At 41.9% G+C, this 13,314-nt stretch overlaps 1 protein-coding gene and 1 long non-coding RNA gene across 2 annotated transcripts in view; one reads left to right on the forward strand and one right to left on the reverse strand.

The window, feature by feature from the left end:
• The window catches only part of STXBP6 (syntaxin binding protein 6), a 284,040-nt gene that overhangs the window by 8,653 nt on the left and 262,073 nt on the right, over window positions 1-13,314 (forward strand). The window lies entirely within an intron of this gene.
• Window positions 3,110-4,193, reverse strand: LOC308497554. Its single transcript, XR_013993340.1, has 5 exons — window positions 4,169-4,193; window positions 3,872-3,919; window positions 3,556-3,591; window positions 3,353-3,404; window positions 3,110-3,124 (listed from the first exon to the last, which is right to left on the reverse strand). It is a non-coding gene; the product is annotated as an uncharacterized lncRNA (long non-coding RNA).

A 13,314-nucleotide genomic window follows, 5' to 3' on the forward strand; every position in this document is an offset into this window, starting at 1 on the left:
TTTCTGTGACTAAGGAAAGCTCAATATACAGATTCTCTTCTGACCTTTACCTTCTCCACCTTTACCTTACCTATACCTCCCATCTCATATGTTAGGGTGTCTGGAGAAGGCAGAGAGCACGTTGAATCACTGAGCAAGTTTAACAAAGGGAGCATACAGAAGGTGTAGGCAGGGTTAGGACAGAGCAGCTAACACCCTGGCACTGGGTAAGAGCCATGCTGTTACCTGGGCTGAAGAGAAGGAGCGGTCACTGGAAACTCAAAAGGGCGATGCACTGAGAGCTATGGCCTTTGGTAGGGCGCTACAACCAGCCTGCAGGGGCTGCACAAAGAGTGATCTAGGGCTTAATCCCTCCTGCTACAGTTCCACTGTTTGTGGACCTTCAGAGAACTACCCTTGGAAATCTCTTAGGAGTTCCACAATTTTCACGCTGACACCACAAGGCTCGCGTCACTGTATTCTTCCTTCTTATTCTCCTTCCCATGGAATCCTCTCTTAGCTCTCCTGGACTTCTGTCCCTAAAGTCGGGGGAGCACATTTCTTGAGAGCCAGAGGAAGAGAGAACAAGGAGGCCTAAGCCTGAAGCAGAGACAAAAAGTGGGGTTTGTGGTTCAGCTTCTGTGAAGTCACCCCACCTCTCCTCTGAGCCTCTGAGCTCTGACCTTGAGGGTGGGCAGGAGCCACAGGCCACGGAATCAGGCCCTCCCTATGTAGCTACTGTGTAGAAGCACAAAGAACATGGGAGACTTAGAGAGGGAACTGGGAGCTGGGGAAAGTTAGGAAGAACCAGGGCTACCACAGGGGGGCACTGCGTCCCCATGGGCTCTCCTGGATTGTCCAGGACCAACAAAGTGAGGTCAGACAAGGGCAGCAAACCCCACCCTCGCTGCCGGTAGAGAGCATCTCTCCCTCCACGTAACTCTGGGTTTCTTACGTAGGGACGTCTGCAGGAGAGACACACATGGTCACCACCCATTTCACACACCACCTCCATGACAGGTACATATCACGCACTCACGTATGTGCACAAAAATGAGGTTCTCTCCCTCTTCTGAAGATTCCCCTGCTAACAGTGTTACCTGTGCAGGTGGATGTGCTAAGACCCGCCTTCCCTTCCAGAAGGCGCAGCTATTACGCAGTGACAGCCTCACCCTCTCTGATCCTCGCCAACTGCATTTACAATAGACTCGGCCCTGAGAGTGAGGAAATGCTCAAGCACCACGAGCACGTTCCAGGCTCTACTTCCATGTCAGCGTGTCAGCACTGGACATCGAGCTGCATTAGTCGTCAGCTCAGTTTCACTGAGGAAAATGTATAATAGCCTGTGGCATTTCTATAATCTGGCAAATGACCTTGTAATATTCCACCCACAGTCCTCTGGCCAATAACATTATAAAGTGCCTTTTCATTTTTACTTGTGCCCCAAAAGCCCCAGAATCAGCCTGCAACAGCCACAAAATATCAAGTCCTCTTGATGATTATTGATGATCAAGTAATCATCAAGTAATCTTGATGATTACTTGAAAGCTTCTCAGAGAACCACAAAATCTAACTCCCCGAATTCTTGGATTCACTAAGGAGGAGGAATTCCTGACAGGAAACCCTCCTTGCTGCTGGGACTCATCTGAAGGAGTCTTTAGATGGGGATGAACTATAAACAACCCACCCCTGCCAGTAACTGGATGGGTCCTTGTCTGCTGATTGTACTGACCCCCAACGCCCTGGGTCGCCTAAAATGGAATCCAGGTGACCCCCTGCAGGATCCTGCAGGAAGGTGGGTCATGAGATGTCCTTGGGCACTTCAGCTTTCTGTACTTCTAGCTTTAATTTAAGATCATGATGTTGGTGACGTCTCTGAAATCCTATGCATTTCTCAGTATCTGATACAGATACTAAGATCTAAGTACTAAGATACTAAGATACTAAGATCTCAGTAGTTCCTCTACCAAAACATGAATGTACTACCAATATCAAGGACAACACCAATCTACTGAATAGGTATTATGTCGTCACATTTTGTGAAGTGTCTATGCTCTCTGGGCCCCCTCCCATGGCTTATGTCACTTTGAGAAGAGAATGTGAGAGGTGGTCAGGAAGAGGGTGGGAAAGGGGCACGACGCAGGCATATTCAGACAAATAATGGTGATCAGATTCCTCTACAGTTTATTGTTACAGCAGAAGTTGTGGGAGACAGGAGAGCACCTTCCACACATAACACACTGTGGTCAGAGCCCCAAGGTAGCCCTTTCCACTCCTATGCCAAGCCCTAAGCAGCCCTGCCCCAGCTTGGTTCCTACCCGCTTCCCACTCTAGACACACTCTGTCTCAATAGCTACCAAAGTTAGTGCAGCCAGTGGACCCAGGCCCCCTCCTATTGCCTCAGCTCCAGTCCTTTCCTCAAACTTGTTCATGGCCCACCACCTCCCAGGCCAACTTCCATTCACACACTGGATGTTTCTCTCACATCCTGAGGACAACTAACCCAGCAGCAAGCCTCCCCTGACACATTCATTTAGGCCCATACCCTTCAGAGACCTGAGGGTTAATGAGAAGCCATGTCCGCTTTGGTGAATGGAGACCCAGCCCTATCCTTGCAATGGGATGAGTAGGGAGAGTCTGGGGGAGGCACCATGGGCAACTACAGCAACCTCTTATCCCTCATCTACAGACACCTAGATTAGGGAGAGAGGACACATGCCCTCTCCGCCTTAACACAAGAATGAGGGAAAGGGATCATTTAGGGGTCTGGGTCCCTAAGAGATATTAGGATCTCTCTCTCAGCTGAGAGGAATCACAAGTTAGAGGTCAAGGTTAGGGAAGCAATCAAAGATCAAGGTCATGTCCCCACATGATCTGCCCATCTTCCCTTGCTCACTCTGGCCCAGTGCCCTATGCACCTCCCAGGTTAGTTCTGGGGGAGGTGAGGGTGGGTCCCACACCAGGGCAACAAGGGCCACTCAACAGGAGACCTCCCTGGTGTGCCCTGGGGGCCCTGAAGGGAGCGTCCCAGACTCGCTGCTCTGGGACAGGGTGCGAGAGCGGGACCGATTGCCATCAAAGGATGCCGCACTGGTCAGGGAGGCCGTGCGAGAACGGGACAGGCGAGTAATGCAGGAGGAGGCCACTGTGGAGAGAGAAGGATAAGTAGGCAGTCAGAGAGGAGGCAACTCAGAGTGGGCTGCTTGGGTGGAGACGAGCGTTACAAACGGGACCAAGGAGTCAATGAGCTTGATTTGACAGATGGTGGTTAAGTCCACGAATTAGCCTAAAATGCTTCCTCCCCTCAGTGGCCAACCTTCCTCCTATGTAGCAATCCCTCATCCTCATGATAGCCTCTGACCCCCATACTCACTGTAGCCCATGCCTTGCAGGAAGTACTTGATGGCCTCGGTCAGCTTGCCTGGCTGTGGAAGTAAGAAGAGAAGAGAGAGACAGGTGAGGTTAGGAGCTGCGCTGGAGCCCCAGGCCCTGGCAGGTTGGGGACGGGGTGTATGGCAAAGGGTGTGTAGTCCAGTGCCACTAATATCCCATCCCACGGATGGCAGGGGTACTCACCTGAGTCAGCTGGGGCTGACCTCCAGAGTCGGCCATCTGTTCAGGAGACAGCCGCCCCAAAAAAGTGATACACACATGAATAAAGTGAGCCAGGCTGGGAGGCAGAAAAGAGTCTCTCTTCCCTGCTTCCCCAGAGGGGATTTTCGTTTTATTGGGTTTTGTTTGTTTGTTTGTTTGTTTGTTTTTGTTTTTACTTCGTGCATTGCACTGGCTCCCAGGCAGGACCCTGGAGGCCTAGGCCTGGAAGCTGAATCTAGGATTCAGGATCTATGGCTCTGGACAGGAGTCAGGCTGGGCATGGAGTAGGGTGACTGACCTTGAGGAAAGAGGTCTGGATGGGGTCCAGCTTGGAGTTACATTCCACCTGGAGTAAGTAGGAAATTAAATGAATGAGGTCACACTCCCTGTGGCCCCTCCTGTCCAAAGGATCCAGGGACCCAGACCCCAGTTCCTTTCCTATCAGCCCCCTACCCATTTCCTTTTTACCAGGCATCAATCTCTTATGTACCAAAGTTACTCTCCCTGTCCCACACTGAGCTTGCCTCTTGGCAACATACCCCTCTTACCACCACCCTAGGACTCCAAACCTCCCTCACTCACCCCCAAAGATGACCACTGCATCTTCATGGGGTGCTAGGTCTCCTACCACCAGCATCACAGGGCACATAGAGGCACAGGGTCGAGGAGGAGGTGGTGAGCCCTGGCGTTCCCTCACCCACCTCCTTCCCGAAGAGCAGCTGGAAAAATGTCTGGCTCCAAAGAGGAAACAGCCTTCTGAACCCCACTTAACACACCAAGAGGACTCAAAGGGGGAAGATCTAGAAAGCAATTATTTGCTAAATGGGATGAGGTGGGGCCCCTCCCAAAAAGACCAGCGAGGTAGAAAAAATGTCCAGTGCTTTGGTCACCATGCAAAGTTGTACTGTCTTCCAAGCTCCTTCCAACTTGATTTATACATTCCCCCCCAATCTTCCCTCTCCCACAGACAGTTTCACCCACCCAAGAAGATGACCGTGTCCAGTTGGCTGTTGTTTTTGTTTTGTTTTGAGGCAGCAAAAGTTATTCTCAGAGGCTGAGTTGTCTGCCAGCAATTTATTTAGCATAGGTTCACTGTGGGAATTATAATCAATTTATAAGCCAATAGCATACAGGAAAATATTTTTTAATAAGCTAAATAAAGAAATAACATACTCCAAACAAATGACAGATTAATCACATTGCTGTTTAGACAAAGGGAAGTGAAGAAATAAAGTCCAAATTTAATATGAGGTGTACTTTTTTATACAAGTGGGCACTTTAGTGAGCCAGAGTCCAACCTACAGCTGATTTCCAGCTGCTGGTATAAATGTAAAAGTATCTTGTTGCTAGAGCATGTTGCTAGGGAACGAGGATGCCAGTGTTGTTAGGCAGGCCATTCTCATTCATGGGGCCCCTACAAGGTTTATCACCACTGTCTGCAAGGCGTGCCTCCCGAAGACAGGAGTGAATGAATGCCCCAAGGATTTTTGGAGAGTTTTGGGGTTAATGAGGAATCACCTGGCCCAAACAAAACTCTCAAGTAGTGCTCACAAACTCTCATGTATTTATAATCCAAATGTCCCCTTGCCGTAGTTGCTTCTCCACATGTTCTTATCCATGAGCCTGCAGCAGAGCCCCTCACTGCTTGTATGACAACAAATGCAGAATGATGACATCCCAGCATGACTTACTTATATCAAAGCAACTTTTTGTCCTTTGTCATAACAAGTAGATTAAAACAACTTTACTTAAGTCAAAAACAAGTGGGTTTATGGATTTGAAATCATATTACACCTATACACGCATTGTCTATCCACTGGTTCTGAATCCCAGATGGAGGTCCAGAACTTCAGCTCACACCATGGCAACAGACACTCAGCTCCATGTCTCAATTCTCCATCCCCACGACCCTTCTCTTCCCAGTATTTCCCATTTGATTTCACCCTTGTGAAAATTCCCGTCCAACAAATAGATGGGGTGAGAGAATGATACACCAACTGGCATATTCAATTTAAATATTATTTAGAGGGGGAAAAGGAAAAATTAACTCTCTGTGTCTTGCTTTTTGATTCCAAAAATGAATCTACATTCCTGATTTTTTAAAGACATTTGATACATATATCTGGAGAACTACACTTCTCAACTCAAAAGACTAATTTGTCCTCAATTGTTTTTATAACTCAGGTGTATCACTTAGCATGACAACTTATCTTTGTTCAGGAGGAAAAATTTTCCTTTACCCTTCTAAGTTCTTCTGGCTGGTCTAACAATTAAATTGACATGCAACAGTTTAGCAGGAGAAAAACAAATAAAATTTTAATAACATGTATATTTCCTGTATATTTGTGTCGACATAAGAACGTCCAAACCTGTAGAGAATTTCTAAAGAGTTTATTTGAACCAAACTAATGAGATGCAGGAAGCAAGATCTCAAATGTTCCATAAAAGGACAGTTTTGCAGTTCCTTTTATACATTTGGAATTAAGAGGGAATGTAAGGACGTTTACATGAAGTTGGGAGAAAGCAAGCCAGGGAAATCTCTATGATTAGATTACAGGATGGTTAACAAGATTATGTGCTCTTCTGAAAGTGATTACATCTCTGAGGGATCTGAAAAAGGCATTTCAAAGGTGTATAACCTAGATGCACAAAAACAATTGACAGGACTCACTTAAGATGAACATAAACATTTTATAGGCCTGGGGAGTGACTACCCACCAATACCTGCCCAGTTAGGATTTTATGATCAGATCGTCCTGTGAGTTACTTTCGGTTAGATTTATTACAACGTCCCTTTTTCTGTCTACACATGGGAGAAACCCAGGAAAACTGAGTAATTGCCAAAATTGCAGAAGCCATTGCCTTAAATATCACCTTCAGCTGAAGACAAAAGATGTTGCTAGTGGGGGAGTGAGTTCTGGGAGATTAGCTGGAAAAGCACAGTAAACAAGGGTAAGATTGTTATGCAAATTTGAGTCCATGCTTTTTAGATTGATAATAGTTTCTAGAGATATAGAGACCTCCTCCTCTTCCTAGTACATCAAGGAAGACACCCTGACAAAGGGAGATTTCCTTTATGAATGTAAATGTCATTTAGAGAGGGTAACTTCTAGTTGGTTTGCAGAGGTTTTCCCATATATGTTGTTTCTTAAAAGTTAACCAGCTTAAAATAATCCTTATGCCAAAGAGAGATATTTTGGAGTGTCAAGTTCTGTTCCCCTACATCTTCATAAAGTGGGTCATTTTAATAATACAAAATTAAAAAATGCAAAATAGTTATTGAGAATTTTAATTCAAAACCTTTACGTTACATCGTTACAGCCTTGAGTGGAAGACAGGTAGCACTCTATATTTGTGATTGCAGATATTATACCAACTTCCTGAGAATAAACATGGGTTCTTAATCCTACCTCTTTCATTCTCAAACTCTACTCCTAGTTTCATGGAATGTTTGGATCTTATTCACTTAGATTCCAACAACAATTAAACACTATACCATGCAATAGCTGTAGCTTACTAATTATTTCTTGTTTGATAGATGCAGCCCAAAACAATTAAAATTTAAAAAAATGAGTTTGAATCAATAATACCTAGCAATGTTGTCTGCTCTCATGCTTAGAATACCAATTTGGCGGCCTTCAGCAGGCATTGATCCAGAAAACTTCCTGAAGGTATTGTTTACTTCTTCCTTTTACTCGTTTCTTGAAAGTTTCAACGTGGAATTTTGAACAATAACATAAATAATCAATTTAGGTTGTAAAACAAAATTAATTTTGAACTATAATAATGAATAAAAGCATTTATTTGAGTAAAAATTGCTGCAGCCCAGGAGACCCAGATTGATGTAACAACCTTAATTGTGGTCTTCTGAAACAAAGGAAGAAACTTTGCCTTGACATCTTTCTCCATGCTCCAAAGGACACTCTCTTGCTGTTCCCTCTCAGTTTTCCAATTTCCTCTACTCCTCACCCGCCCCCCACTGATTTCATGTGTAGGGATCAAGAGGGCTTTCATGCAAGATAGAAGTAAGAGATACAACTTTGCTAGGCAGTCTCATGTGAGCTAATGAATTGACCTGGAAAATAACACGTAGAAAGGAGGGGAGGGGTTAGCAATGATTCTTGGGGGAAATCCATACTTAAGGGATAAAAAGAGAAAGACATGACAAAAAGGGAAACCTGGTAGGTGTCAAGAAAACAGGAAGGAATGTGGAGGACTGGAGAGTCACAGGGAGAAGGGAAGAAAGAATTTTGAGAATCAAGAGATTTTTGGTATTGGCAAATGTGTAAGAGAAGCCAAGAAAGCTAAGAATTGCAATGAGGCTATTGGATTTTGCTTTTAGGAGTTAAATGATAATTTTCTTTTATAAAGAAACTTCCTGCCCATAGTTCCCATTTTGGTCAGTTTCATGCAAATGAGTTTTTGAAATCCTGTAGTTCTGATTGGTCCAAATAGTGTCGTTCTGATTGATTGGTATAGATGTAAATAAGGATACAATTTGTGCAGTTCTGATTGAATGGGGCAGATGTCAGTCCATTGGTCAAAAGACAAAACCAAAAACTTCCCTATACTGATTGAGTCAGGTGGTGTAAACAAGCAGAGGCATAGTATAGAAGGTTGAGATCTCAGCCTCTGGCTTTTTTCGAAATGCAAAGTGTGTGAGAGGCCTCTGCCAGCAATAGCCATGAGACTCTGGTTATGAATTTGGACCCAGGTAACAAGAAGTCTGTTTTGACAGATGTAATTCTAATCAGGTTTATTTTAACCTCTAATACCACGCTGAAACTTACTGAACTAAATGATCTCGGGCTGTCCTGAGGCTTCTATTTTGAGTTCTTTCTTGGCACCATTTTCAGTAGGCATTTAAAACTGGGATTTTTTAAAGCTTGGATGAGATGCAGAATAATTTTCTGTTATGTATGACTGAGATGCAGGAAAAATATTTCAGAGGAAGAAAGCTGTCTCCAAGAGGTTGTAAGAATAATTGTGGGATAGGGCTGATACAGAATTTAATTTTAGCAGCATTAATATGTGGAACAAAATACTAAAATTTTGCTTTCACATGTTGTATATTTGTAATCGTAATCATACCTAACAACTGCGATTAATACATATTTTGTTTTGCACCTCAAGAATTCTCACTCATATGCCTGCGTTATTCTTTAAATACAGTTGATCCTTAAATAATGGAGTGTGGGGAGGAGTTAGGGACACCAGCCTACTGCACGGTCAAATCTGTGTATAATCTTTGACTCCCCAAATACTTAGTTTGACTACAGTCCTTGGTATCTGCAGGGGATTGGTTTCAGGGGATCACACCTCACAGGGTGATCTGATCATAAATCTGCAGGGGATTGGGCATCTGTGGATCGGATGCTCAAATCCCTTATATAAAAAGGCGTAGAACAACACATACAGTCTGAATCTACATCCATAGATCTCCAGTTGCAGATGAAAAATTCTGTTTTCTATCCATAGTTGGTTAAATCCTCAGATGTGAAACCCAGAGACACAGAAGGCTGTATATTTATTGAAAATAAAATCGATGTATAAGTGAGCACACACAACTCAAACTGGTGTTGTTCAAGGGTTACCTGTGTAAGTTAAATGAAAGCATTCCAATGTATTGTTGTTTGTTATCCATCACTCAGAGGTAGATAGAGCCCAGGGAAGAGTCTTGTGTAAATACACTCTAATAATCACCCAGAACAGTTAATTTATGCACAAAATTTGCCATAATTCTTTCTGTTGGTTCCTTCTTTCACACATTGATGGCAAGAAAATTAAGAGCCTCCATTAAAAACATGGAGTTTCAAAATAAAAATCCGAGACTTAGATGCAACCCAGTCAAGCATATTGTTCTCTTGGGCTGTGGCTGGTCAGCCTCTCTCCAGCAAAAGCGCCAAGATAATTTCAGAGAATATTACACTGAAAAATATCGCTGCTATATATGCTGGCAGAAAGCACTGCCTGGGAAGGAAACTCATCTTATCCCAGAAGCCTGCAGAAATGGCCCAGTGAGAAAAATGAAGTAAATCCAACATGGCAAACCAAAACAATGGAAGTAAGGGCATATTTCACAAAGGCTTTCAAAGCAAATTGGAAATTTTCTTTTGAAAATTTGTGAGTCCTGCAGAGACCCTATATCTTAAGGCTGGGAAGGGTGGGGAAGAAGGGGTTCTCTCTCTTGTAATTCTTGTAATGAACACTTCAAAGGAAAGTTTAAGCAACAATTTTTGGTATTGTAGGACTAATCCATTTAAAAGTGAATTATAAAAGCAGGGCCATAATTTAAAGTAAATCAATGGACAGTTTCCCAGCTAGCTAATGATGAAGTTGACATGTTCCTTGTTCTCTCTCCTTGACTTCTTTGTACCAGTAAATTCTGTTGAAATCCTGGCCCCCTTAGCCCCTGGTCACAGCATTTGCTTTGTTCTTTTCCTTCCTCTCCAATCATGTTCTCTTATCTGTGTGTTACCTACTATCCCCCTGTGATCATTAATTCCATCAAGGCTTCCACTTATGTAAAGTTATGGAAATCCTTCTCCTTAATTCTATGATTTTCCACATCAAATCTAATATCTAGAATATACACATCATCTACTTTCCAAAACCTGAAGTCCCTCCTGACTGTTCTAGTTCTGGCAAAGGCACATTCATCTTTCCAATCACTCAGACCCACAACCCCAGCCAACTGCTTGTCTCACACTTATGTCCCTCATCCAGTTAGACACCAGCCCTTCTAGATTTTTCCACCGTAGTATCATTTAACGATGTTTATTTGAGTGATGGGATTGTATAATAAGTATATATTAATCATTTAAACTCACACACACTGCATTTCTAATGTACATATACTGCGTTTCCCCAAAAATAAGACCTAGCTGGGCCATCAGCTCTAATACATCTTTTGGAGCAAAGGTTAATATAAGACCTGGTCTCATTTTATTATAATATAAGACCAGGTCTTTATAATATATGATATGATATGATATGATATGATATGATATGATATGATATGATATGATATGATATGATATGATACCAGGTCTTATATTAATTTTTGCTCCAAAAGATGCATTAGAGCTCATGGTCCAGGTAGGTCTTATTTTCTGGAAAACACGGTAGACAATGTATTTTCCTATAATTCAATATCTTCTATCTGTCCCTTTCTTATCACATTGTGAAGCTTTGTATTCATGTTGACTTCATCCTCAGCTCATTTCACGTGTCCTCCCACTTCCATCCTACCCATTGAAAGCAGAAAACCTCACTTTAACTTGGCTAAATTTGAAAGTTTCCCATGTGTGTTCTCTCCACTGCCATTCTTATAAACCTCAAAATTTCCCAGAGTTCTCAAATATTCTTCCCTCCTATTTTCCAATTGGTCCTGATTCTTTGCCTTCATATCTGTTTTTGGATCTTGGCCCATCAATGGATTATATCCCCTATCTCTTTCTCTGGCATCTTCTACCTCTTTCTGGAAAAAACGACATCCTTTTGACCTACAACATTCTCAAGTACTTCATCAAGAAAAAAAAGCCTTCTTTAGCTCAGCTAATCTCTCAAGGCCAAACCTGCCTTTTTCCTAGATCATTTTTCTTGAGAGAAGTTGCCTTCCCTTCCTAACTTCCTCCTAATTCCTCAATTCGCTGTACTATTTCCAGTCTCTAGAGCTCTACTGTAGTAGCTGTCTTGAAGATCATCATTTAACTCCTAAGAATGAAATCCAATAACCTCATTGCAATTCTTAGCCTTACTCTGAGACACTTGCCACTATCAACACTATCAACTTGATTCTCAAAATGTTTTCTCCCTGGGTCCTGTGACTCTCCAGTTCTCCAAGTTCCTTCTTATTTTGTTGACATCTACCAGTGACACAGGTTAGCTACCATGATGTTAGGGACACAGGGAGGTCCCTGGTAAAATAAACACAGACAGCCATATCTTGAAACTTCAGGTTTTGAAATAACTCCTTCACTCCAGGACAAAATGTAACAGCACCTGGAGGTTAATAAATTATCTTGTAAAATTCCTTTTGCTAGAGAAATGGAATAGATCTGATAGAGAGGAATGGGTTCGTTAATCTCTTTATGGTGGGCAAACAGGACAAACCTGGTAGACAAATTCCATGAGAAGGTGCCAGCTCCCCTTCCCCAAACAAACAGGTAAGGAAAGTATAAAAATAAGAACTTTTGCCTGAGTCACTGGGCATCCCATTTGGGAACCCCCTCCCACTTGGGAGCTGTAACCCTTTACTTTTAATAAACTATCCTCTTTTACAACTCCTGACCTCTCCTTGGTCCATGTTTCCATTCCTTGGCTTCACAAGACACGATCCCAGCACTCACAAAGAAAATATTCTACATCACCAGGTTTCTTTTTGTTTTTGCATGTCTTCCTCTTTTGATCCCTTAAATATAGATTTCCCCAAGGTCCCATTGGTAACCCCTTCCTTTCACTTTACATGTTTTTTTCAGATGAATTAATGGCTCACATGAGACTGCCTAGCAAATTTTTACCTCTTACTTCTCTCTTGAATGAAAACCTTCTTGTTCCTACACATGAAATCAGCAAGGGGGAAAAAGTAGAAGAAACATGAAAACTGAGGGGTATTATCAAGAGTGTTCTTGGGAACATGGAGAAAAATGTTAAAGCAAATGTAACCTTTTCCCAAATATACCTCTGTCCAGTTCTGTTCTGTTGTGACATCTTTAAGGAAATTAGATCACACAAACAGAAAATCCTTCACTCATTAATTCATTGCACAGTATTTATTGAGTCCCTGATTAGAAGCCCCCCCTACATACATGAATACAGGGAGGCATAGATACTCTTCCTACCTTCCAGGAATTACAGTGTATTCAGTGAGACTAATTTATCAGACTCATTGTGAGCCTAAAGTGACAAAATATAGTTCATCTTAGCATTAGGTGACGAACTCATTTTTTAAGGGTGGCACATTACATTTAAATATTGTAGAAGTTCTCCTCATTTAACTATTTTTATATTATTACAGTACTGAATAAGTAAAGAATAACTAAGGAATCATTTATCCATATCAATAATCATAACAGCATTATGACAATGATGGTGATATTTCTATGGTGAAAAATAAATATGTGAGTCATCCCTAAACATTCAGAAAATTTAAGTCATATGGAAATCAAACATCAGATTCTCTTATTTTTGAAGAGCCAATGTATCAAGAAGAATAGTTCCACCACCAGAGATGGAGATATTCTCTAGCAAAAGACAACTTTAAACTATTCTTTATTTTATATATATATACATATACATATATATATATGTATATGTATATATATATATATACATATACATATATATATGTATATATGTATATGTATATATATATATATATATATATATTTTTTTTTTTTTTTTAAGGAGGGCGCAGCTCACAGTGGCCCATGTGAGGATTGAACTGTCAACCTTGATGTTATTAGCACCACGCTCTAACCAACTGAGCTAACTGGCCACCTTGAATTATTCTTAATACATGGAAATAGAAATGAAAAGATAATGTCCAATCTGAAACATAAGTGAAATATTAGTTCAACTGTCCTGAATCTAATTTCTTCCAATCATTTCAATAATACGGACTACTTATAAGTATTTTCACCCAGCTAGTCTTTCCAATGCCTGAAGGCACAGAAGAGTAAACCAATAAATTTATTTTAGTGCTTCACATTATCCTTGTGAAAATCCTTGGAAAGTTTT

Source organism: Rhinolophus hipposideros, assembly GCF_964194185.1.
Source record: "Rhinolophus hipposideros genome assembly, chromosome: 5".
NCBI classification, from domain to species: domain Eukaryota; kingdom Metazoa; phylum Chordata; class Mammalia; order Chiroptera; family Rhinolophidae; genus Rhinolophus; species Rhinolophus hipposideros.